Here is a 22,824-nt window from a genome sequence, read left to right as displayed (position 1 = left end):
GACCGGGAGCCATTTTACCCAGACTTCCTTTGGACTTCCTCATGGAAGTCTCTGTTGCGGTCATCCCGTTTCTCTACATGGACACTTAGATCAGCAAGAGCTTCGCCTCGCTCCTGGAGGAACACAACATCACTGTTCCAGTTGACGACGGCGACGGTGATTAACTGACTCGGCCTTGCAGAGTCCACTCCTAGCGCCAAACTCATTCGCCGGGCTGCAGAATTGACTACATTGCTTCAGTTTGTCTTTAGCACTCTCGGTTTTCCAGCTATTGATTTTAATTATTGAAAATCATTGAGCTAAAGCAGAGCATCATGCCGAATTCTCTCATCTTTGGAGTGTGAATATGCGCTCGGTCCAAAGCTCCGTAGATTTGTCCTACAGTCCTTGCACAAGGCACCGAGAATTGACCAAAGCTCTGATTGTAATCTTTCCTGATTCCCAGCGTATGATTCAGTATTACAGAAACGCACAGATGAAGGACATGCTGCCCATTGTGCTTGTGTCAGCTCTCAGGTAGAGCAATTCAATCAATCCCAGTCCCAGCCTGTTCTCCATGGCTCTGTATACTTTGCTCTTCAAATTCCAATTCTCTTCCGAAATTCGGGATGGGTTTCCCCGATCCCCCCCCCAGCCGCGGGTTTCTCGGCACCGGGCCGTTCACTGGCGGCGCCATTCTCCCTTCCCGCCGCTTGTCAATGGGATTTCCCATCGAAGCCACCCCATGCCGCTGGAAAACCCACGCGGGTGGGAGTGCGCTGCCGGCGGAAAAAGAGATTGCCAACGGCCGGAGAATTACGGCCTTGCTATTGAATCTGCTTCGAGCGTGCTTCCAGCCAGATCACAATGGGTAACGACCCGTTGGGTAAAAATTTAATTCGCCATATTGACTCGGGATCTATTTGCAATTGCCTCACGATCGTGCACTCTGGTCACTGAGCCTCCTGCCACCAGAAACAGTTTCTCTTCATTTACTCCATCAAAACTATTCGGGATTTCAAACGCCTCAAATAAATCTCCCCCTTTGCTTTCTCTGTTCTAAGGTGCTTTCCCAGTTCCTCCATGTAACTGCAGTCCCTCATTGCTGGTGTCATTCCAGCAAGTCCATTTTGCACCCTCGCTCTTCGGTGCATATTGAGCACAATACTCCCAGTCATGGTATGCCAAAAAGGTGGCCATTCGACCCATTGAACCTGTGCTGGCTCTGTGAATTTTTTATTATTATTTATTCTTGCATGGGATGTGGTCATCGCTGGTAAGGTCAACATTTGTTGCCTGTGGGCAGGCACGGTGGCGCAGTGGGTTAGCCCTGCTGCCTCACGGCACCAAGGTCCCAGGTTCGATCCCGGCTCTGGGTCACTGTCTGTGTGGAGTTTGCACATTCTCCCTGGGTGGAATTCTCCGCTCCCGGGAAAAATCGGGAGGGCCGTCGTGAACTCGGCCGAGTTTCACGACGGCCTCGGAGGCCGCTCCTCGCCCCCTATTCTCCCCTCCCGGTGGGGTGAGGAGCAGCGCTCCGTAACTCTCGCCCGTGGGGGCGTCGCGCCAAGAATGACGCAGCCGGCGCACCTAATGATGTCAGACGCGCATGCACAGGTTGGCCGGCTCCACTCCGTGCATGCGCGGCTGACGTCATTCCTCTCAGCCACCCCGCAAGACGTGGTGGCTTGAGCTTGCGGGACGGCGGAGGGGAAATAGTGCGTCCGACCAGGTGCGTTTGCCACCGTCGAGCGGCGATTCGTCCGAGCGGGGGGGGGGGGGGGAGAGAATCGCGGAGGGCGCCAGGGGGGCGTGAAATTTGTTGGGGGGCCCTCCCGCGATTCTCCCACCCGGCGCGGGGAGCGGAGAATCGCGCCCCCCGTTTTTGCGTGGGTTTCACCCCCACAACCCAAAGATGTGCAGGGTAAGTGGATTGGCCGCGCTAAATTGTTTCCTAATTGGAGAAAATTAATTGGGGACTCTAAATTTAAAAAAAAACATTTGTTGCCTGTGACTAATTTTCCTTGAGAGCAGTTAGCAGAAAATCACGATTTTGGGGTCTGTCGTCACATGTAGGCCAGGCCAGATAAGGACGGCAGATTTCCTTCCCTAAAGGGCATGAATGAACCAGGTGGATTTTAACAACAGTCAATGGTAGTTTCACAGTCACTGTTACTGAGGCTAGCTTTACAGACCAGTTTATTTTATTAATGGAATTTAAATTCTACCAGTTACTGTGGTGGGATTTGAACGTCCTACTCCTAGAACCTGATGGTCTAGATTACTACTCCAGTGACATCACCACTATGCCGCAGAATAAAACATATCCCACTGAGGCATACATTTAAAGTGATGCCAACCAGTGGCAAAGATCTGGAACTAGCGCTTCTCGATGGTTTTCCTAGGTTGTCCCAGATGTGGCGAGTGAAGGTCCAATATTTCTGGCGTGTAACAATAACAATGCACGTACTTATAATGCTCCTTTGACATAAATGGGCGGCACGGTGGCACAGTGGTTAGCACTGTCGCTCCACAGCACCAGGGTCCCAGGTTCGATTCCCAGCTTGGGTCACAGTCTGTGGGGAGTCTGCACGTTCTCCCCGTGCCTGCGTGGGTTCCTTCCGGGTGCTCCGGTTTCCTCCCACAGTCCAAAGATGTGCGGGTTAAGTGGATTGGCCACTCTAAAATTGCCCCCAGAGTGTCCAAAGGTTAGGTGGGGTTGCTGGGTACGGGGATAGGGTGGAGGTGTGGGCTTAGGTAGGGTGCTCTTTCAGGGGTCGGTGCAGACTCAATGGGCCAAATGGCTTCCTTCTGCACTGTAAATTCTATGATTCTAAGGAGCTTAGGTCCAAACATGAAGAAAAGGGAGTAATTCACAAGGTGTGGTGAGAGTAACTGCCCTTGACATCAAGGCAGAACGTGACCAAGTGTTGGCATCAAGGGGTCCTTGCAAAGTTGCTGTTAATGGAAACGGGGGAGAAAAGTCTTCACTTCTGGAGTCAAACCTATCAGAAAGAATGATGATTGTTGTTGTCAGAGGTCAATGATCTCAGCCCAGGACATTGCTGCGGGAGTTCCTTTGGGCAGTGTCTGAGGTCCAACCATCCTTAGCCCCTTCAACAATATCCTTCCCTCCATCATAAGATTTTCTGATAATTTCACAATGTTCAGTACTATTTACAACTCTTCAGGTCCTAAAGCAGCCCCTATCCATATGTAGCAAGACATGGATAACATTCAGGCTTCAACTGAAAAATGCAAAGGAACATTAATGCTGTACAAGTGCCAGGCAATGACCACCTCCAACAAGATAAAAGCCAACCATCTTGCCTTGATATTTAACAGTATTATCAACTTTCAATGCCCCAGTAGCACCATCCTTGGGTCACCATTGATCAGAAAGTGAACCGGACCAGCCTTATAAATACCCTGGTCAGACTCGGGGAATCGTGCGGTGAGTAACTCACCCCTTTGCTCTCAAAACCTGTCCACCATCAACAAGGCACAAGTCAGGAGTGTGATGGAATACTCTCCACTTGCCTGGATGAATACAGCTCCAACAACACTCAAGAAGCTCGGCACCATCCAGGACAAAGCAGCCCCGCTTGATTGGGGCCCCAACCACAAACATTCACTTCCTCCACCACCGACGCACATCCACAAGATGCACTGCAGGAGCTTACCAAGCCTCCTTTGACAGCACCTTCCAAATCCAAAAGGACAAGGGTAGATGGGAACACCCCTGCCCCTCCTCCCGAATATACCCCTTCAAATCACAACTTATCCTGACTTGGAAATATAACACCGTTCCTTTACTGTCGCTGGGTCATAACCCTGGAACTCTACAGGAACTGCAGTGGTTCAAGAAGGCAGCTCATCTCCATCACCTTCTCAAAGGCATTTAGAGATAGGCAATAAATGCTGGCCTTGCCAGCAACGCTCACATCTTATGACTGAATTTAAAAAGTCTGTTATTCTAACACTTTTGGCAACATTCCTGTGCCTCTAAATGGATTCTTAAGGATTCTGTTAGTGGCATGCATTACATGGGTGGACATTTGAAAGTTATTTTCCATTTTACAGTGCAAAGTAAAAACAGACAACTCGCAGCAGCCTGCTTTCATTACAGCTCATGTTTTCCTCAGCGTCATCGCCTCTTACATGCACAGCACACACTGGGATCTCACAGTGAGCAGCTCATCACCACCTGGTACTGGACAGTTGGTGGGCATCTCATTGTGCTCTCCAAAGAAGTTGATTGATGTCCACTGGAAGAGTTCAATGGAAGCTGATCGCCACCACATCTCAGTGCCTTGGGTGATGGGCAAAAATTGCTGACTTTGCGAGCGATACCTGCATATCAGAGATGGATAGAATAATGGAATAGTGCAAGAGCAATGCCATTCAGCCCATCGAGCCTGCGTGACTCGTTTGAAAAGTGAATCCAGGTAGAATCGTAGAATCCTAGACAGGTTGCAGCGCAGAAGGAGGCCAGTTGGCCCATCTTGTCCATGCCAGCCCGAGATCACCCAGGTGCCCTTTCTACTCCCACCTTCCTGCACCCGGTCCATGGCGCTGTATCTATTTAAGGTGATTTTAAAAGTGTTCAGGGTCTCTGCCTCCACCACCAACTCGGGCAGTGAATTCCAGACTCCCACTATCCTCTGCGTAAAAAGGGTCTTCCTCATTTCCCCTCTACACCTTCCGACACTGATCTTGAATCTACGTTCCCTGGTCCTCGAATTCTCCACCAAGGGAAACAATTTAATCCTGTTCACCCTATCTCTTCCCCTCATAATTTTGCACACCTCAGTTTGTCCCAATCTCCTGCACTTTCCCCATTCCCCTGCAATTAGTTTTCCTTGTGAAGTATTTATCCAAATACTCCTACATATCAACATGGTACCATGGTGTATTTACGTTCCCCACGGTGACATCACTGTTTTAGCAGAAGACAAACGATACTTGTGATGCATCGAGGAGCAACTACTAATGAGTCTGGCATTCAGATGGGTAGAGCAAACATGGCACAAGCCAATATTACTGCTTGGTTGAAGCAAAATACTGTGGATGCTGGACATCTGGAATCAGAACAGAAAGTTCCAGAATTACTCAGCAGAAGACTTATTCCGAAGCGAAGTCCTGTTGGACTTGAAACTTTAATTCTGTTTCTTTCTCCCCAGATGTTGCCACATCAGCCGGGGTGTTTCCAGCACTTCCTGTTGTTCTCACTAGTTAGCTATTCCTTAATTTCTCCAGTGTTTAAATTCGTAGTCTCAGTCAAGGGTTGCCAACCCTCCAGGAACTTCCACAAGACACACGCGTGGAGAACCAGGCAGGACTGAGCTGTTCCCCTTAATCATTTCAGAGTCGATAGTGTGACTCAATGAACCATGGAGTACCAGGTGGCGTTGAGTGCTTACACTGAAATTGTGGCGTGTGCTGAACATGAAAGGGGAGGCGACACTTGAGAATCTCCAGCACTTAAAGATTAAATCTGCAGGATGTCCCTGCAAGCAATATGAGAAATATTGGACATTCTGAATTCTCCCTCTGTGTACCCGATCAGAACAAAGAACAAAGAAAATTACAGCACAGGAACAGGCCCTTCGGCCCTCCCAACCTGTGCCGATCCAGATCCTTTATCTAAACCTGTCTCCTATTTTCCAAGGTCTACTTCCCTCTGTTCCCCGCCCGTTCATATATCTGTCTAGATGCTTCTTAAATGATGCTATCATGCCCGCCTCTACCACCTCCGCTGGTAAAGCGTTCCAGGCACCCACCACCCTCTGCGTAAAAAACTTTCCACGCACATCTCCCTTAAACTTTCCCCCTCTCACCTTGAAATCGTGACCCCTTGTAACTGACACCCCCACTCTTGGGAAAAGCTTGTTGCTATCCACCCTGTCCATACCTCTCATAATTTTGTAGACCTCAATCAGGTCCCCCCTCAACCTCCGTCTTTCCAATGAAAACAATCCTAATCTACTCAACCTTTCTTCATAGCTAGCACTCTCCATTCCAGGCAACATCCTGGTGAACCTCCTCTGCACCCTCTCCAAGGCATCCACATCCTTCTGGTAATGTGGCGACCAGAACTGCACGCAGTATTCCAAATGTGGCCGAACCAAAGTCCTATACAACTGTAACATGACCGGCCATCAGGTGCCTGAATGTGGCAACGAAGGGATTTTCACAGTAACTTCATTGCAATGTTAACGTAAGCCTACTTGTGACAATAAAAATTATTATTATCATAAGAAATTGTGTTTTTCTTAAATTTTCTTTGAAGGCTTTCAGTTGTTAGTTACAGAAATATTAGAGATGGGCTAATGAGATTAATGATTGGATTACAAAACTCTGCTTGCATTCCAAGTGGCAGTGGGAAGGCAGAGGAACCTAGAAGATGGGCCAATGGAGGGAATATGGGGGTGGTGCATTTGTTGTGTGTGTGTGTCCGGGGGGGGGGGGTGCTCATGTGACGAGACATCCAGGAATACACCTAACCTGAATTGTCAACACTTGTTTACCGGAAGATTTATTTACTTTTCCATATTCCGACAATGGGAATCCAATGAATGGCCACACAGACAGAGGCTATGGTGCCATGAATTCTGAGAGCGGCAAAACAAAAGATTTACAATTGTGCGTTTGGCATGTTGTCCAGAACAGTCTGCTGTATCGCAACGGCCATAATTGATACTGGCAAAACCAGCCCCTTGCCAAGATGACTGTGAACAATTGCTGCCATATGAATGGCACCACAGTGATTTAGGTTAAGCTAAATTGTGCAGATTAGCATATCATATTGAGTAAAAGCCAACAAACCACCCCCGCTAAAAGCGACCTTTGCCTGAGTTAGTTAGTTAATCTCGGAGCTAACGGACAACGCTGCTATGGTTGCCAACTCTTCAAGATTGGACTGGAGTCACCAGGCATGACAGATCAACTCTGAGAAACCTTGAGGAGGAAAAGGTAGCCCAGAAACGTGAAAGATTTTCTTTAATTTATTTAATTATTTTCAGATTAAAGTTTAACAGGAAGGTTATTTGTCAGGGCCGTGAAATTGGAGTCGGGAGCAGATGATAAAACCTCCAAGAGGACGTCCAGCAAGGGTTGGCAGGAGTTGGGATCCTGAGCGGTTTTCCAGGATCCCATGGCTCCAAATTGGCTCTTGGAGCTGGTCTGAAATCATGGTTCCCATGGAAACGTTCTGGCAGAAACACGACTGTTCCCGATCCCACAGTGGCATAACAGCGAGCAAGGCCCAACTTCACAGCTCTGAGAAACAGCATACCTCAGATCCTTTTATGGACAATATTTTTTCTTCTTGACACACTTATTTGAAAAGCTAAATACTTCACGTGAAAGGACGCAGAATGCAGAAGGAGGCCATTCCGCCACCAAGCCGGTGTGAGTTCTTTGAAAGACCTAGCCAATCTGTCTTACTCCCCTCTATTTTTGACCGCCAATTTTTCTTTGTCAAGGATACATCTAATTCTCTTTTGAGAGCTACCATCTGCTCCCACCACAGACAACACATACCAGATCCCAACAACTTTCCTGACCCTCTGGTTGTTTTGTCAATGATCATAAATCCATGTCTTCTGGTCACTGACCCTGATGCAATTGGAAACATTGGGTGGGATTTACTGACGTAGTTTTCTCCAGCGGAGGTGGACACCCAGCGGGATTTTCTGGACTCGCCATTGTCAACGGGATTTCCTGTTGACTGCACCCTCGTCGCTGGGAAACTCGTGCATCGTCGGTGGGATCGGAATATCCCCCGGCGAGAACAGCCGGTTAATTCCGCCCATTGCCTCGATCAAAACGCTTTTTCATTTTGAATACCTCTATTAAATTGCCTCTTAGCCTTTCTGCTTTAAGGAGAACAATCCCAGCTATTCCACTCTCTCCGTATATTTAACGTCGCTGATTTCTGGTACCTCCTCTGCACCCTCTCCAAGCCCTTGGCACTCTACCTGAGAGTTGGTGGCTGTAATTGATACGATGCTCCTGCTAAGGCCTAACCAAGTGTTTTATAAATGATGAGTGTAAATTCAATGAGCTCTGGCCCTGCGTTAGGGGATTCACAGTTAGCAATATTTTTAAATGCAGAAATTAAAAGTCACGTCAACAGGTGTCCACAATTTCAAATCGTAACGATCCCGATGTACTGATGGCTGGTTTCTGTACTGATGGTTGGTTTCAACGACTGGGAAATTTGATGCCACTGAAAGTGAACATAGATTATCCAGTGGTATACTTCCCGTGAATGACACGCCAGAAGAGGATCACATTAAATTGGCACTGTTATACCAGAGGAATGTTTACCCAGTGTGAATATTGATTGGGATTCCTCTTGTCCTGGACAAACAAGTCAGCAGCCTTGTCATTCTGATGTTACAGACACCATGGGCTGCATTCTCCATTTTTGGGATTATGTCCCCACGCCATCGTGAAAATTGTGGTCTTTTACGCCAGGAAATCTGGCGTCAAAAGGTCAGAGATTCACAGCCCTGTAGGGGGCTAGCAGGCAGCTGTCATGGAGCTCGCAGCTCTAGCTGCCGATACTGTCCCCCGCACTTCCGGGTCAGAGGCCGCGCATGCGTACACCGACGGCCTCCAGCGGCCGAGCCGTACTCCATGACGGACTCAGCCCTTGGACCTGGATCGCCAAAATAATGCCCTGCATCAGCCGCTCGCCGGACCTGAACCACCCACATACATAGCCCCCAGCCTCGAATGAGGCCCCCCCCTGCCCTCCGATCGGCCGTCCCCCGACTGTGGCGGCCCCGGACTGAGTCCGCAGCCGCCTGGCAAGGTTCCCGAATGGCAGGACCACGTTAGAACCACACCGTCGGGAATTTGGCCGGTGGGGAATGGAGAATAGCGGGGCGAGCCTCAGGCAATGGCCTGAGGCGGTGGATACCCGGCGCATGCCGCTTTTCGGGTGGCAGAGAAATGTGGAACAGGCGCCGGTCCCGATTTTGTGCGGGAAAATGGATTCTCTGCCCCGTTGCCGAACGCGATTTCGGCGTCGGGGTGCAGAGAATCCAGCCCCGTACGTCATTTGAGTAAACTATCCGCAAGACAACTTTATTTATAACACTGGAACTTGGAAATTTAAAGAATGCAAAATGACTGTTTGTTTTCGTCAACAGGTAAGGTATTTGTGCTGAGTCAAGCCTGCTTGGCCACACTCCCAACAATACTCCCATCATGGAGTCTGAACAGATGGGGAGTGAGGATCTCAGTATCATCCCTGGAACCTTGTCTCCCTCAACTGTGCAGACATTTGCTGGAGCTCCACACTGGGAGGTGAGCTTTTCAGATTGACACCTCTCATGTTAGCACCAATCCTGAGGAACTGAGTGGAAATCTACTTTCACCATCCCAATACTGTGCTGCTGGAGAATGCTCCCTACTCCCGCAGTGTGACGTCTATTTTTGAAGGCGTTGGCTGGGACTCAGGATGTACCACTGTCCCCTCAGTCAGAAGGTTGGTGGTCTACCTCCCTGTTGAGAGATTTGAGCCCCTAACCCAAGTTGACATCCCAGTACTGTACCGAATTGGCGCACTGTTGGATGTGTCAAACTTTGACTGAGGCGTTAGATTGAGACTCCCTCTGTCCTTTTAGCTGGAGGTGAAACGTCCCTTGTCACTATTTTGAAGAGCAGCAGATTCCTTTTTTTAAAACAAATTTCCAATTAAGGGGCAATTTAGCGTGGCCAATCCACCTACCCTGCACATCTTTGGGTTGTGGGGGTGAGACCCACGCAGTCACGGAGAGAATGTGCAAACTCCACACGGACAGTGACCCGGGGCTGGGATCAAATCCAGGTCCTCGGCGCCGTGACGAAGCAGTGCTAACCACTACGCCGCCGTGCCACCCGAGAGCAGGGGAGTTCTCACGAGCATCTTGGACAATATTTATGTTCGACCAACAGAATTAAAATAGATCATCTGGTCAGTATCACGTTGCTCTTTGTGGGAGCCTGTTGCATGTTAATCAGCTGCTGCGTCTCCTCCGCTACAATAGTAACTATGCTTCAAAAGTACTTCATTGGCTGTGGAAGCATTTTGGAATGTCCTAAAGTTGTGCAGACCCTGGTGAAAATGATTTCCGACACCCATGGCCTCTTGAGTAAGACGACCAATTCAGTGCTAATTGGGATGGACTGGAGGCATCTTGGTGGTGTGACATCTGTGGCCCATGTGAAGAGGGTTGAAACTGCCTTCAAATCAGTTCACACAGTTATCTTAGAACCAATATTCAGAGGAGAGGTTGAGGCTATGATCCCTTTAAGGGAAGGATCGAGGTATCCAAGAAGGAACAGGAAATGGCGGAATACTATAAGGTCTGGGTGGGAAGAGGCAGTTAATATAGAACCCTGGCATTGGCCATTTGGGTCCAATAGTCTATTTCTTTGCTGTAAATTCTATGTAATAACTGCTAATCAGAATCAACCCACTTATCAAATCAGGTTCCATCATATGATGGTAAGTGTCTTTATAGATAAACACTTGATTCATTGTGATCTCTTTGACTGGTTCCATTTGTCGCAGAGTATTTCCCCTCCCCCTGCTTCATTTTTCTATTGTTTTGAATCTCCCAGGAGATCACATGACATTGGAGTCAGGCTGTGGGGGGTGGTGGGACCGGGGGGGTGGGGGGGGGGGGGGGGGGGGGGGGGGGGTGATGAAGAAGTGTTCTGTCATGATGTTCGGCCATCTTGATTTGAGCATCAAGCTTGAAAGATTTTTTCCTGCGTTCTCCTGCTTGCAAACAAACCACAGTGAGCTATTGGTAGAAAAGAATGAAGGAATGAAGGTCCCATAATCGAAGCATTGCATCACCTCACCATCCCTGGAACTCTGCCACCTTCTGCCTGATGTGTGGATGGGATGGCGTTTAAGCACACTGACCCCAGTTCCCGTCTTTACTTGGTGCAGTCTGCTGTGTTTGCAATGATTAGGCATAAGTGGAGATTGTACAATCCAGATGAGAAGGATTGCAAGGTGGTGGGTGCCAGATTCGCCTGAACAGATCACCGCATGCCAAACAGTCCATGTGGGCATTGATAGAACACGGGCCTAAAACAAACGGCTGCCATTTTCTCCATTTGCTACGCTAGCCATTCTAGATGCACACTCACACACATTGCTGGATTCTCTCAACATTGACCCTAACCTGCATTTCTAACTCTATATCCTCTCCATCAGCAAGGCCGCCTATTTCCATGCCCCCCCCCCCCTCCCCCCAACCCCCACCCCGGAACATCACTTATCTCCACCCCTGGTCTCAGCACATCAGCACACTTTTGTTACCTTCAAACTCAAATATTTTAGTGGTCTCTCGACCAAGTTCCCATTGTCGAACTGTAAACTTCAGAAACTGCTGCCTGTATCTTCGCGCACGCCCACTCATCCATCATCACTTGAATTATCTTGGTGGGGTTGGGATTGCGGTTGGGGGGGTGGGGGGTTTAACAAACGGCTGTAAGAATCCTGACGGAAGGACCTACTGCTCGGTGTGTAGCTCCTTGAGCAAAGTCAACATAAGGTTTCATGGATTCGGGCTTGTACCCTTGATCTTCTGTCTCAGAGGCAAGGGTATAAGGTTCACTTAGCCTTGCTGACACGAGTGTTGTGTTGAGGCAAAATTGGGAATAATGCTCTTTACAGCCTACTAGATTCCCACCTCGGCATATACCTGAAGGCTGATCAGCTGAGTCCATTAGAGTGGAAGCAGCAGTGCAGATAATACTAAATCCCAGTCTAAGGTTAGTACTCGCAGGTCAAGACGCGGATAAAATTTGGATATATAAGATTTGACTAAACCTAACTTGGGATTTTGTGCCCTTCTTTGTTGCTGTCAACGAGGGTTGTCAAACCTTCAGGATTGCCCAGGAATTAAAAGATTAACCTCCAGGTTACTGTTGTGAGCAAAAAACCAGGAGAAACACGATCGAGAGCATTAAAAAAAAAACAATGGTATAGATCTTTCATTTCCTTTCTGCACTTTTCATTCATCAGCAGGTAGGACATTCCAATTGGGGAAAGTGGCTATTTGACAAAAATAAACATGACATCAGTATTTCCACACACTTACACCCACCCCATCATTCCCAACATTTCGTATGGCTGAGGATCAGGTGGGGGTGGGGTGGTGGATGGGGTGGGGGCTGTTGCGTTGCGTACAAAAAATTCCGTTCACTTTATCCTTACGGAAAGCTGGTGCGGCGCAAGGATTTTGTCTTATTGGGAAGGGGAAGAGTGCGGTGGAGGTTAGCAATAAGAGATCACATGGTAAAATTAAAGAGTTGGCAACCCAACGCCAATTGAATTGTCCTTTGAAGATGTCAAGGTTAATTGCCCAGTTTTGGGCCATTGTTGCTGTCGATGTTGGCAAGGTCTAAATCTGAAAAATTCCTCTCACAGCGAAGCACTGGAACATGTCCTTAATCTGAGAGAGGACGTGCTTTGAATTTTATTTTGCTCACCAAAGGATTCGTTAATATCTTTTTCCAAAGCAAAATGCCTGTCTTGGAAGTCTGCAGCGTTGCGTCTCTCGATGGATCATGCATGCTCCGGGGAAAGCTAGGAGATTGTACAGTTAACTCCCGTGGTGTAATTCTAAACTATACAACCTACTACCTCAACCCGGATGCAAGCAAGTGTTTCCGACTGAACACCACATATTGTTTCTTCGTTTCTTCGATTTATAAATCCCCTCATCCTTTCATAAGTTTATGACATCATAAGAAATAGGAACCAGAGTCGGCCCCTCGAACATGCTGCGCCATTCAATGAGATCATGCCTGAGCTTCACTTTCTTCCCTGACCCACATCACCCTCGATATCCCATTCAATCAAAACTCTTGTCTAACTCAGCCTTGAATATGTTCAATGATCAAGTCTTTGCTATGCTCTGGGGAAGAGAATTTCAAACACCAATTTAAGTGGGGGACTTCTTTCCTTTAAACTGTGTCCTCTCCACCCCTTTGCAATAAGGCCTACGTTCCACTTGCCTTCCTAATTACTTGCTGTTCCTGCATGCTAACCATTTGTGATTCATGTACAAGGACACCCAAATCTCCCTCTGTACTGCAGCTTTCTGCAGCCTCTCCCCATGTACTGATAATATTCTGCTCTTCTACCCTTCCTCCCAATGTGGACAAATTCATATTTTCCCCCATTCTACCCCATCTGCCAAATTTCTGCCCACTCACCATGGCAGAGGTGTGTGTCCTCCTCACAACCTACTCTCCCACCTATCTTTTCTTTCGGCACCAGGTTTGGCTTCAACACGATCGCTCCACTCATCCAAGTCATCAGTTTGGATCATAAATAGTTAAGGCCCCAGTACTGACCCCTGCGGCACTCCAATAAGTTACAGTTTGCCAACCTGAAAACGACCCTTTATTCTGACTCTCTGTTTCCTGTCAATTAGCCAATCCTCTCTCCATGCTAATCTATCATCCCCAAGACCATGAACTCATCTGATCGAATGTCCCTTGGAATTCCAAGTATGCTGCATCTACTGGTGCCCCATTATCTACCCTGCTTGTTGCATCCTCAAACAACCCTAATAAAGTCGTCAGACAAAACTTCTCTTTCACAAAACCATCTTGACTGCCTGATAGTATTACAATTTTTCAAATGTCCACCTACTACCTCCTTAATAATGGACCCCACTGCAGCCATATTGGAAGTGAGAGTGATGTGGTGGGTGTGGCTGTGTGGAAATACATCAGAGCTGCGCCTCGGAGTTTCATATACCTCAGTACACCTGTGGCAGGGACCAATCGAAAGAGGAAATTGGATAAAAACATGAGGGCAAGGAACAGCAGGGTGTGCTAATAGCATTCGATTAAAATAAATATTAGATGATCACTTGAAAAGCCATAGCATCCAACGCATCCAAGTGTTGATAAATGGGATTAGAATAATTAGGTTCTTGATGCTAGCATGGACTCTATGGGCTGAAGGGCCTCTTTCCATGCTGTAAAATTCTATGATTCTACGAAAAGATGGGGGCGGGAGGCTTGTGTGGGGAATAAACAACAGTGTGGACCAGTTGGACTGAATGGCCTGCTGCTGTGCTGTAGATTTTGCAGCACATACATAACCCCATTCACTTTCCTACTTCAACAGAAGCAGATGCTGGAAATCTGGAGTATCAATTAGCATGGGAGCACAGTGGTTAGCACTGTTGTTTCACAGCCCCAGGGTCCCGGGTTCGATTCCTGGCTTGGGTCACTGTCTGTGCAGAGTCTGCACGTTCTCCCCGTGCCTGCATGGGTTACACCCGGGTGCTCCGGTTTCCTCCCACAAGGCCCGAAAGACGTGCTTGTTAGGTGAATTGGACATTCGGAATTCTCCCTCTGTGTACCCGAACAGTCGCCGGAATGTGGCGACTAGGGGATTTTCACAGTAACTTCACTGCAGTGTTAATGTAAGCCTACTTGTGACACTGATAGAGATTATTACAGAAAATGCTAGAAACACTCAAGCGGTCTGGCAGCATCTGTGGGAAAAGAGAAGCAGAATTAACTTTTCAGGTCGATGACCTTTCATCAGAACACCTTTTCAGCAAGAACAGGAATTGTGGCAAGGAAGGTAAAAAAGGGAATGTTTGTGACTGGGTGTCAGGCAGGAGTGATGAAATGATAAAAGGCAGGATGGTGCGAGGAAAAGATTGGCGCTTTTATTCAAAATGAGAAAACAATAAAAGTGGGTCCAGAGGATGTGTAAATTGTGTCAACAGAAATATAGAATCACCAAGTGATACAGTGCAGGAGGCCATTTGGCCCATCATGTCGGTGTTAGTTTTTTTTATTAGAGCTAACCCATTAATCCTGCTCTTTTCCTGTAATCTTGCCCTCTGTCTAATCACTCTATACAAATGCTGTCAGTCTTTTTTTGCAAATAATTATTTTTTCCAATTAAGGGGCAATTTAGCGTGGCCAATCCACCTACCCTGCACATCTTTGGGTTGTGGGGGTGAGACCCACGCAGACGCGGGGAGAATGTGCCAACTCCATACGCAAGAAGCTGTCAGTCCCGTTGAGTATTGACTTGCATCCTCTAACTTCCTCTGCTATTCTCTACTTTGCTGCTATTTCTGATCAAGACCTATATTCCTGCACTTCCCCTGATCGCAAAGCAGCTTTTGTTGGAATTATGTGGCTCTTCTATGTGTGTGCAGTTGATGATTGACAGCCTGCATTGCATCCTGTTTCGTCAGATGCTCAGAGGACTCACTGGAGATGATAAGGTCGGCCTCCAAATGGTCTTTCTTTCTCTCTTTTCAAGTTTTATTTGAGAACGGGCTCCCCAAAATTTGCCGACGGTCCGTTACGGCGATCGGACTGGGATTACAGAAAATCTCTAAACAGAGAGGAGATTGGAGGAGCACTGCACAATGTAATGTATCTTAGAAACATTGGAACAGGTGGAGGATCAATCCTGACCTCTATCGTCACTCCATCTCGTTGGTCCTATAACTCTTAAGGTCCTGTACCTCCTTGCCTATCGAAAGCCTATCAATCCTGGTATTGAGATTATCAATTGATTCTCAGCCTCGACAGCTTTTCGGAGGGAGAAGGTTCCAAATTTCCACAACCCTTTGTATGAAGTAAAGCTTCCCGACATCACCCCTGAATGGTCTCACTTAAGAATGTCATCTTAATCCTTTATCCATTGCCCACATGTTCGTCCCATCTGATTCAAAGCTAGATAGGCAAACGCATCAATATTGGGTAATACAGGAACAAGAATACGGCCATTCATCCCCTTGAATCTGTTCCGCCATTTCTCTTTTTGGGGTAGGAGGCGAGCATTCCAGAATGCTAACAGGTGTCCCTGACAATGCCGTACTTTGGGAGCAAGAAAGACATGCCGGCGAGAAAATAAATATACATCAGAAAGGAACGGTACGACCCGTACCAGCGTCCCCGAACAGGCGCCGGAATGTGGCGACTAGGGGCTTTCCACGGTAACCTCATTTGAAGCCTACTTGTGACAATAAGCGATTTTCATTTCATTTTTTTTTCAAGAGGAAAGAGAAGAATGAACGGTGGAGATGCTGGATGAGGGAGCTGGAGAACCGATGGAAATCCCGACTCTGAAACAAAACAGAAAAGGAAAAGGGCTCGAGCTCCTCGCTGTTCATGAGGTAACCAGGGGAGGCCGACCAGGGTCACAGCGACTATATGACCATATTGACACAGACCCATAGAAGCGAGCTTGCGCACTAGACTTCACCACAAGATCGGATCTACGGGTTTATGGCAATTGGCAGTGTCTGACCATGGTAGGATGACGTAGCTGGGAAATTCAGTCCATGGAATTCGAGCGGCGAAATGGAGCAAGAGAGAGAGAGAGAGAGCGAGGGAGAGAAGCAAAACAACACAAAATTTTATTTAAATATTCAACAGTCAACCCTCTAACAAAACTCAGACACACAGGTTAGTTGAATCAAATTTCACTTAACACATGCACATGTTCACGGAAAGTTTATGCCCCTCAGTTTAATTCTCACTCTGAAACCCAGTTCCGTACTATTTCCTCAGATCTCCTTATAGGAATGGGAGGAGGCAATTCAGTCGCGCCAGTCTGTCCCACCATTCAGTTCGATCATGGCTGATCTCTGCCCTAACTCCGTCTACCATACCAAACCAAAAGCGATCACTTCTCAGTTCTGAAATTTTCAAATAACCCCCAGCCTCAGCAACCTTTCTGAGGAACAGAGTTCCAGATTTCTGACAATCTCAGTGGTTAAACGTTCTTCCAGACGTCACATGGCTGTATTTTTAAGGCTACGCGCCCTTCGCAGATTTGACTTTTAGCAGTGCAGACAGAGAACAATCGGCCCGTCGTGTCTGCATAAATGCTAAGTTTACTTAGTGCCATTTTCCAGTCTTCTCTCATCATACAGCCCAGAAATTAGTCATTCATTCCATCTTGTCTATGCTAGCCCTCTGAAAACGTTATTCAATTAGACCCACTCCCTTCCTCTTTCTAGATAGCGCTGAAAATGTTTCCAATTTATCCAATATTTTTCCAGTAGTTATTTAGTTATCCAAATCCCCTTTGAAAATTGTTCTTGAATCTGCTTCCGCCACCTGGTGAGGCAGCGCTTTCCAGCTCAGAAGAACTGTTTGTCCAATTATACCTCCACTTCTCTTGCTCACATTCCTTCTTTGAAACATATCTCCTCCACCAAGCTATTGATCGTCTGACCTGGTACCACTGTATATGAGTAGAACAGAAGAGCATAGGAGCAGGAGTCTGACCATTCAGCCCATCAAGAGTGCTCTGCCATTCAACATGGTCACGGTTGACCATTCACTTCAATGCTTATTTTCCCGTACTATTCCCATATTCCTTTATGTCATTGGCATTTAGAAATCTGTCAATTTCTGCAAACTCAAGGACTGAGCTTCCACAGTCGTCTGGGGTAAAGAGTTCCAAAGATTCACAGCCCTCTGTCATATTTTGTTTTATATCAGAAACAAAGGACGCGATCTACCGGCCTCGTCGCGGCCGATCTGGTGACGCGAAGAGGGTGTTAAATCTCACGAGAGGCCTCTCCTGAGATTTACGACGCTCATTACGCCTCGCGGGATCTAACGAGATTTCGCGAGGCATCGTGATCTGGATCTTGCCCTCGATGGGTGGTGTCCAGATTTGCATATTCAAGCGAGTAGTTAGTCTGCATCGGAGTTACCCAAGGTGCGGGATCGAATGGCCTCGCCTCGGAGACCCCTGCCCTGGCACCCTTTAGCACTGGTTTCCACAAACGTGGGCCAGACGTAAACGGCACTTGGAAGGGTCTCCCAGGCGATTGGAGGCCCCAGGTGGTCAGGCTGTGGGCAGGGTGGTACGCTGGCTGGCGCTCCAGATGCCACCTGGGCACCTTGCACTGCCACCCCAGCAGTGCTACCCTGGCACCACCAGGGTGTCCAGGTGGGGTGCCCTTTTGCCAGGATGTCCATGCCAGGAATCGGGCCCGGGGTGCCCTGCCCTGGGGTGTGGAGGTGGGGGGGATGCTCAAGGATCTCCAAATTGGTAAGTTGGGGCATTGGGAGAATCCGGAGGCTCCGGTGGGGAGGGGCATCGAGATTTTAGAGTGCCATTTAAAAATGGAACCCTTCCTGTACTGGCAAGCTGAGCTTGTCCGTGCAGGAAATGAGTCTAAGTGTGGCCTCGGGGGGCGCTCATCGCTGCGAACACCAGAAAGCACCCCGCTATATGTGCCCAAAACGGTACTCCGTTTTTTTCCATTAAATCAGGTCCATTAAAAATAGGAGTGGGCCATTCAGCCCATCGGGCCTACCCCGCCATTCAATATGATCATGACCGATCCTCTATCTCAACACCATACTCTAAAGTTTTCCCTGTACCCTTTGGTACCTTTGGAGTCTAAAAAATGTATTTCCTACTTAAATATAATCAGCAATTTGGTCTTCACAGCCTTCTGTGATAAAAAATTCCACAGGTTTACCACTCTCAGTGAAGAAAGTTCTCCTCATCTCCTTCCTAAATGGCCTATTCCCTAGCCTGAGACTGTGACCCCTTGTTCTAGACCTTCAATCCATTGGAAACAACATCTCTGCAACCAGCCTATCCAACTCTGTCAGAATGTGATACATTTCAATTAAATCCCCTCTCATTGTTCTAAATTCCAGTGAATACAGGCCCAGTTGACCCAATATCTCCTCATATGACAATTCTGCCATCCCAGAAATCATATTGCTCATGTGAAGTCCCTTGGGACTTTTTTTGATGAAAGGTGTGATATTATTATAAGTTGTTGTTGCTGTGGTAGTTACAATCAGTGTCTGTTGGTTACTGACCCTGATACAAGTAAAAAGCCAATTTCCCTACATTCACTCTGTCAAAATCTTTCATAATATTGAACACCTCTGATAAGTTTTCCCTTAATCTTCTCAGCTGTAAGGAAAACAATCCTTGCTTCCTCTAATCCCACCTCCAAACTCAAGTCCCTCATTCCCGTTCCCATTCTGTGCCTCCACTCCAAAGCCTTGCCATCCTATAAAGTGCAGTGCCCAGAACTGGCACTGCTGGGACTGAGTCAGTCATTCATGAGGGTTTAGAATGACCACCTTGGTCACAACGTGGTCATTTCCTTGCTGTTTGTGGGACCTTACAGAGCTTAAAATTGTCAGTGTACCCGAACAGTGTGGGGACGAGGGGATTTTCACAGAAACTTCACTGCAGTGTTAATGTAAGCCTACTTGTGATAATAATAAAGATTGTTTATTATTTGACTGTGTAACAAACGTCACTGTACCTCAAGAATTGTTAATCGGGTGTGAAGCATTTAGATACTGATACATACATGGACAGTGGGTATGTGCGGGTCATGTGCAATTGTAGAGAATAATCCTGAGTAGGCCCGATATTGAGTCTTGGGCCTGATTGAAATAAGGCCTCCCCAGAAAGCTCACTGGCAAAAATGCACGAGATTTCAAGGCCACTGCGTCTCTATCAGCGAGCTGCCTTCAGCTAAATCCCAAAAGGGAGGAGGGGAGGAAGTGATCGGGAGGAGGCGGCTGCATTCCAGATGATACAACTCGCTGCATGTTTAAAAATAAAATCTCGCCTGTTTCTTTGCGGTTCCCCATGATTACCGACTTTGCTGCCAGTGGGAAATGTTTCTCCCCAACGGCGCTATCAAAATCCCCTTCACGGCCTAGGAGCATTTCTCCTCTTTCATTCAGTCAAACTAGTTGATCTTAGTCAGCCTGTCAGCAGATATCAATACCTGGGATCCCTGAGACACGCACAGACTGTCTTAACTGAGGCCTACTCAGCAGGCCTGCAAAAGGCACCGTGAATCGGTTAGAGCTCAGGAAACCAGACACCTGACCAGCTGAAAACTGGGGCTGTTCAGTGTCAAACCGGATGAATGTTCCCCCCCGCCCCCCAATTCTACAAATCACTGTCCAAGCACCTGGGTGAGGTACAGAGGACCACCCATTCGAAAATTTTCGCAGACCTTGCCTGGCCTTAACCGGGTCGTGACAGTCTCAAAATGGGGCAGGCTCCATTTTGAAAGGGCCGGGCCCTGTGAAAAACATCCATCTGTTTCAGACCCTCTTTTGTGATAGCAACCCGATATTGTGACATGAATAAGACCCCGGCCAACATTTTAGGTTGGAGCATGGGCTGTGTTCGTTCTGGGCGATGGAATCCCTGGCCTAAGGGAAATGTCTACTTATTGTTTCAGGGTGACAGGGAAAGGGGTGGTGGGGAGGGAAGGTGGGGTCAACCCCAATGTCGCTGCTGTCCCAGGAACCCCACCGCTGGTGATCAAAGAACAAAGAAAAGTACAGCACAGGAACAGGCCCTTCGGCCCTCCAAGCCCGTGCCGACCATGCTACCCGTCTAAACTAAAATCTTCTACACTTCCTGGGTCCGTATCCCTCTATTCCCATCCTATTCATGTATTTGTCAAGATGCCCCTTAAATGTCACTGTCGTCTCTGCTTCCACCATCTCCTCTGGCAGTGAGTTCCAGGCACCCACTACCCTCTGTGTAAAAAAAACTTGCCTCGGTGTAAAAATCGTGACTGCCTCTCACACCATCCCCCTTTCTCACAATCCACCTGCCTGGCAACCTGCTCGTGGGCTGCACCAAGGGTTTGCTCATTTGGCACTCAGAGATCACGTGGGGGGGGTCAGCTATCTAGGAACATAGGAGCAGGAATAGGCCATTCAGCCCATTGAGCTTGTTTAGCCATTCAACAGAATGGCGGCTAATCTGTACCCTAGCTCCATTCCCCCGCTTTGGATACGTAACCTTTTAACGTCCTTCACTAGAGAAAAAAAAAGGCCATTTATCTCAGATTTGAAATGGTTAATTGAGCTCGTAGATGTGGAGAGAGTTCAACACTTCGAATGCGTGAAGAGGTGTTTCTTAATCCCCCCCCCCCCCCCCCCCCCGAATGGCCTGCCTCCAATTTTGGGCTTATTCTCCACTCTCGTCCTTCATGCTTTTCACATGAAGCAGCAGATGAGGAAGAATATGGATATAAAAAGTCCTCCTGAAAGCTGGAGAGTGAGCTGATGTGAAAGGAAATCTCAGTGCAGGAAGACAATTCCCAAACTCCCTTCCCTCATTCATCCCCTCACCCCCCCCCCCCCCCCCCCCCCCCCCCCATCCCAATAATAATGTACGGAGTAACTCTGCTCCGACAACATTGGTATCAGATGAGATTAGCTGTTGCAGCCCTGAGCAACCCCCCCCCCCCCAGGGCCCCCTTGATCTGTGCAGCTCACCCCAAGCACGTACGCCTGGGATTCATTCAGCAAGGGAAACAGAGACCACGTACTCATCACTTATGAAGAGAAAATTATAAAAGTTGTGCTACCTTTACTCAAATGTCCTTTGGAAGCATCTGCGACCAGGGTATGGATTCCTCAGATGTCGCTCCATCTGTATTGTAGGGAAAGGGAAGTAGATGTTTAGTCTTCCTTTGAAAGGATCTGCGAGTCAGATGACTGCCCTGAAACACTGCAATCAGAGGTCTTGATGCTGCCCATTATAGATGTACACAGAACACAGGCCCATCAAGACAAGATTCCATGGCCTAGGTATTCCCAAAGCATCAAACTACTCACACAGTAATCTCAATGATACAGCATGCATCACATAGATTTCAGTCTGTAACTCACACCTGGGGTACCTGCTTTTCTATATATAAACCTCCCGACTACATCCATCTCAGTTTGTAGCTCACTCGCGATTATCATACAGTTTATAGTGCAGAAGGAGGCCATTCGGCCCATCGAGTTTGTACCGGCCCTTGGAAAGAGCACCCTTCACCCTATCCCCGTAACTCAGTAATCCCACCCAACCTTGTTGTTGGATACTAAGGGGGAATTAGGCATGGCCAATCCACCTAACCTGCACATTTTTGGACTATGGGAGGAAACCAGAGCACCCGGAGGAAACCAACGAGACACGGAGAGAACGTGCAGACTCCGCACAGTGACACAGTGGGAATCGAATGCGGGTCCCTGGCACTACAAAGCAACTGTGCTAACCATTGTGCTAACGTGCTGTCCGTGATTGTCCCTTGCTCTATACAAAGAGTCCGCGGATCCCACGACTACTTTCCAGCCCATGCCTCAGACAGCGCAGAAAGGGGTCACACCCACCATTCCCCACCCAATGTCTTCCCAACCTCACCCCTGCCCTTTCTCAGGACCTTGCGATTCATCCCCTTTCAGCTGAATATCTAATTTCCCCTCTGAAAGCCACGGTTGAATTTGCCTCCGTTACACTCTCACACATTGCATTCCTGATCCTAACCGCTCGCTGTGATGTTCCTCTTTTGACGACCGTCTTAAATGTCTGTCTTCTGGTTCTCAGCCCTTCTGTCAATGGGAACAGTTTCTCTCTGTCTGCTCTGACTAGGAATGTCAGGGTTTTGAACACCTCTAATGTATCTCCACTCGACCTTCTCTTTGGGAAGGAGAACAGCCCCACCTTCTCTAATCTATGTAACTGAAGTGCCTGGTCCCCAGAAACGTCCTTGTAAATCTTTGCAGCACTCTGTTTAACACCTCCCCATCCTTCTGGTATCCAGAATCGGACACAATACTCCAGTTGAGGCTAAGCCAGTTTTGTAAAGGTTCATCGTAACTTCACTACGCTGTGCCTCTAATCATAAAACCCAAGATCCAGGTGCTATTTTAACTGCTTTCCCAACCTGCCCTGCCACCTTCAATGACTTGTGCACATGGTCGCCCTGATCTATCTCCCTTTAGAACTGTACCTTTGATTTTATTTTATATTCCTTGCTC

The 22,824-nt window shown here is 47.8% G+C and overlaps 1 long non-coding RNA gene across 3 annotated transcripts in view; it reads right to left on the bottom strand.

Annotated features, from left to right (window-relative positions):
• Nucleotides 1–22,824, bottom strand: part of LOC119968730 — a 381,383-nt gene that overhangs the window by 36,830 nt on the left and 321,729 nt on the right. For all 3 annotated transcript variants that reach the window (XR_005461191.1, XR_005461192.1, XR_005461190.1), the window contains one exon: nt 21,387–21,451. This is a non-coding gene — a long non-coding RNA (uncharacterized LOC119968730). The remainder of the gene's footprint in view (nt 1–21,386; nt 21,452–22,824) is intronic.

This window comes from Scyliorhinus canicula, chromosome 7, assembly GCF_902713615.1.
Source record: "Scyliorhinus canicula chromosome 7, sScyCan1.1, whole genome shotgun sequence".
NCBI classification, from domain to species: Eukaryota; Metazoa; Chordata; class Chondrichthyes; order Carcharhiniformes; family Scyliorhinidae; genus Scyliorhinus; species Scyliorhinus canicula.
The sequence above is the reverse complement of the archived record's forward strand: the minus strand, read 5'-3'. Positions and strand labels throughout refer to the sequence as shown.